At 45.0% G+C, this 4,762-nt stretch overlaps 1 long non-coding RNA gene across 1 annotated transcript; it reads right to left on the reverse strand.

Annotated features, from left to right (window-relative positions):
• Nucleotides 1-3,497: 3,497 nt before the first annotated feature.
• LOC121690443 lies at nucleotides 3,498-4,002 on the reverse strand. The gene is made up of 3 exons (XR_006025066.1): nucleotides 3,787-4,002; nucleotides 3,641-3,700; nucleotides 3,498-3,549 (listed from the first exon to the last, which is right to left on the reverse strand). It is a non-coding gene; the product is annotated as an uncharacterized LOC121690443 (long non-coding RNA).
• Between the last annotated feature and the right edge of the window lie 760 nt (nucleotides 4,003-4,762).

A 4,762-nucleotide genomic window follows, 5' to 3' on the forward strand; every position in this document is an offset into this window, starting at 1 on the left:
GGAAAGAAAAGCCCTCGGGGCGGATACACCATAGCTTGAATTAAGCCAAAGTATTGGCGAGGGTCCTCAAAGTTTTCCCGAATAATCATGGGGTGTCCTATAGGATAATCAAAGTAGGCGTTAACGTAGGGATACAATGACGTGACATCGACATATTCCACACGCTCGCCCGGTCGGGCAGTGTAGCGTAGACCTATAGCCGAGGTTCGACCGCCATAAAGAGAACAGCGAGGGGAGAATGGTGGCGGTAATTCTAGACGACTTAGAAAATCGGCCACGTCCGCCTGCTTACACATCTCTCGCCAGGAGTGTTCCCAAATCTATTCAACGCGGCAACCGTAGATAGATCTCAAAGCTTCAAGTTTTACCAACGTGCGTTGGTGCATAGTACCGAATGGGATTTTGGTGAGGGGGCATATGTCTTGAGCTCTGAAACACTCGGGGCAGGCGTGATAAAAGCAACCCAGGAATTCGTAACAGACCCTCTCTCCGTTCTGCACTAAAAACCCATCCACAAAATATTGACCTATTTTAACATCTCCGCCATTTAAGGCGTGTCGAATGACCAACCCCTGGGATTCACACAGATAAAGAAGCCATTGTATGGAACTGTGCGAGAAGCTCTTGCATTGACTGCTGTAATTGTCTGCCGGGGGTATGGCGAGAGTATTAGCAGGTAGGAAATTTATGCGCAAGATTTTTAGACAGAGGGCAGACAGGGTGACGCATGAGACGTCATTATCACCGTAAAATCTCAATTCCTTCTGGAAATCAAACGTCTGATGTTTCAACCCTTCGTACCATTCAAAGAATTTAAGCCTCTCTGATTCCCGCATCTGGTCTACACCGTAAGCACTCGGCTCGGGGTACAGTCCTACATATGTCATCTTACTCAAAGATGAAAAATAATGCGGAAAATAACCTTTCGCAGAATCACTCAACCCCATTGGTTTCGGTATGTCACTTAACTTCATAGTGAGAAAAGACAATGTGTCGATGTAGGTCTGTTTGTTGGCCGTGTCTCGCATATAAATCACCTTTGCCCCGTTCATAACTACATGTGGAGTCACGCCTTGGGCCACCATATGATTCAATATCAGATAGTGATCGAAACCTCGGGCGTTATGCGCAAGAAAGGTGTAGTTTCTGAATCTGGGGCGGCGAAAATGCTTGAAAAACTTGGCCACACAATCTCTGCCTGAAGCCCTGAACCATACGTTACCGCAGGTCAGAGCACTGACATAAATGGGTATGTGTAGACCCCCCTCAAAATCGTAGAAAATCAGTTTACACGGATCTTGATCAGAGGGGATTATAGGCTGTATGAAGCATTGATGCGCACGGATTTCAGCCTCAGTCATAGGTCGCTCAGAACCATCATCATCATTGCTTACAGTCAGCTTTTCAGCGCAAGTTTGACAGACCCTAGTCGGGCACTTATGTACCGCTCCTGTTGTGCTGTACACATAACCACAATCGCCACATTTTTTGTGGTGGGCACAATTGGATAGGGAGGGGGCTCGACTAGTTCGAGGTTCCTGGTGGCGTGTGAAACAGGCGTCAGAACGACAACACCTGTTACATAGTCGACAGTACCGAGGCGTCACCCACTGACAAGAGGTATCGCAGCAGATAGAACATGTCATAGCGCAAGAGTGAGCACCCGGTCTTTGGTAGCCTTTGAGACAGTATGCACAGAAGTGGGCACAACCTAAAAATCCCGTCACGGACTTAACCCCGTAGTAGTGGTCCTTCAATAGAAAAAAATAGTGCGTAGTCCCAGGGACCTGCGGGGACTGATGGGTACGAAAATGCTCTAGGTTATAAACGCCCTCCATTCTTAAGAAAACAACAATGTTACTTTGCAAGTGACGCTCAAACAAGACAATGTCGGCGAAAGTAACGCCCTGGTCACTGGTCAGCCCTACTGCCGCGTGAAGCTCACTCCCCTTCACAAAAGCTTCTCTGTCACTTATGCCAGGATACATCAAATGCGCTAGACACACGCTGAAACACATGTTATTTGTTTCGTTGCGCACTATAAAGAGATGACGGGCCTTTTTATCTATGATGTCTTCTAAAAACAAATCGCACAGTTTCCGCTTCTTACCTCCATTTGGAGGGGAAACGATAGTGGCCACCAGGACAAATGAGTTTGACCTCACTAGTAGCTCTGCATTAGACTGCACCAGTCGATCTAACATGTCATACAAGTCAGAAAAATCTTGCATGTCGCCTCTCAACAGTACCCTGAAGGGGCGGATGCCGCATCATCAATCTCAAGTCTAACTTGTATTACGTTACCGTGATTGGCTTAAGGCGATAAGTTGTCGACTAAACTATCTAAACCCGAGATCCCGGCTAAACCCGGCAAAGTCGGGTACGTCCTGTTGAGGTAACGGTATGATATAACGTTGTTCCCTAGCGTTAAATATAGTCAGGTGTCGATCAGATGATAAAACCAATTCAGCACTCTTTACGTTACTGTCAGAGGGATCATTTTCCCCTGCCCCTGTCTGGTCTGAAGAGCCCCTATGCATAGAACTGGTTCCTTCCAAAGGGTCTGTTTGGTCATAATGTAGGTTGGGCGATTCTTGTAGGTGCTCTAAGATGACGCTGTCTGAGGGTGACCAACACTCTCGATAAAAATCATCTGATGCCTGTAGTAATAAGCTATCCGATGGTGACCATACCTCTTGACTATCCAACTTGGTCTCTCGCTGGTCAGAGGGTAAATTTACACTTGGCGGAGGTGGTCCCGAAGGGTTTAAAGTTTGTATTTCATCTATGACGCGTCTATAATTTTCAGGGATATTAGCTAAGTCAATGTCCTGCTCCATTTTCAACGCTGGTTGTAGACCCCAATATACATATGTGCACTAAGTACAATAAAACCCCAAAAAATCAAACTAAAGCAAACAAACAATCCATTGACCATACATTTTTCAAATCATATGAAATCTCCGCACCGCGGCAAAACCCCGCGCCCCCTCCATATAGTCACCAATACAATCTCGGGAAACTTGCATAATAGCCGATATTTGATTTTCAACAAAGTAATCAAAGTACAGATGTAAATGATTTAATGCCGAACACAATTCGAAATACACCTGGGGATCTCTCACGCTTAAACAAATAGTGTTCCAAACACCATAGGTCAGTCGCCAGAGCTCAGCATGAGTTCTGAATGATAACACGTACAATACCGTCTCGTTCATTAATGACAGAGTCTCTTGTATGGCACCCCACGCTGCTCGGGGTGAGGCGGGGCTGTTTGGTGGAACTTCAAATCCTTCGGGGATTTCACGTTCTGCTCGGGGGACTTCGTGGTTTCCAGGCTCTAAAGAGCAACCACTTGAGAACTTGAGAAAAAAAAACTTTAGATTGGAAAAACTTGAAAAAACTTTTACAACATTTTTTAACTTGTAATTTTTATAAACGCCCGTGCCTCTGCCTCACTGCACCCAAACTCACATAATATATTGTAGGATACATACCTTCGTGCACACTTTCGTGAGGGGAAGTTGGTCGGTACAGCTCTGCATCAGTCTTTTAAACAGAAGAAAAAACTAATTTAGCACGGCATAAAACAAAACATTATCACACCTCCAAATTATATGTAGGAAGAACTATAGCCTACCTTGGTACAAGCTCAGGCTTGGAGAATTCGCCCGACCCCTCTGGACAAACTCGGGATCTTCTATACAGAACAAAAAACAAAACACATGAATAATGCACATAGACATTCTACACTATCCCTAGCAAAGTAGATAAGCAACTGCGTACCGTAGTAAAAGCTTTGGCTCGGAGATGCCGGGCTGTAGTTGTCAGTGCCAAGGCCGCTGTCAGGTGAGGTACTTCGGATTTGCAGGAACTAAAACAAAACCATTTTTCAGATGTCATGACATGATTATGGTAGAAATGAAATGTGTGAAATCAAATGGGCAAGCTTGATCTTCTACTTACACGTAGATATTCCAACTCATACTAACAACACAAACAAAAAAAAAACATATATTAAATCAGAGATAATACAACGATATAGTAGAAAAATGAAAAACTACAATTTACATTCTTGCCTGGTCAGGTCGCTCTGCCATGATGAATCTCTGCACAAATGCCTTTGCTGTATGGCAATTCACTGCGATAGATGATGTCAGTTTTGTCTATGTCCACTCATAATGGCTCGCGCATGACACTCCCAGGACATCCCCCAACAGGACACCGACCATGACCTATACATCCGTGTACACCCCCACCACTGGACAACAATGACTCAAATGCTCCGTAATATAGCTTGCATATGTAAGTCACTTTGGCCAGCAGTGTCTGCTAAATGAATATATGTAAATGTAAATTACTAAATTAGAATGAGTGAGTGGGTGAGAGACTGAGTAAGTGAGTGCGTGAGAGACTGAGTGAGTGGGTGAGAGACTGAGTGAGTGAGTGAGTAAGTGTGTGAGGGAGTGGGTGAGAGACTGAGTGAGTGAGTGAGTAAGTGCGTGAGAGACTGAGTGAGTGAGTGAGTAAGTAAGTGCGTGAGAGACTGAGTGAGTGAGTAAGTGTGTGAGGGAGTGGGTGAGAGACTGAGTGAGTGAGTGAGTAAGTAAGTGCATGAGAGACTGAGTGAGTGAGTGAGTGACTTAGTGAGTGAGTAATTGAGTGAGTAAGTGTGTGAGGGAGTGGGTGAGAGACTGAGTGAGTGAGTGAGTGAGTGACAGTCTCTGTCCAATATCTCACTTTTACTGTATAGTGCAGCATC

The sequence above is a fragment of the Alosa sapidissima genome, chromosome 18 (assembly GCF_018492685.1).
Source record: "Alosa sapidissima isolate fAloSap1 chromosome 18, fAloSap1.pri, whole genome shotgun sequence".
NCBI classification, from domain to species: Eukaryota; Metazoa; Chordata; class Actinopteri; order Clupeiformes; family Clupeidae; genus Alosa; species Alosa sapidissima.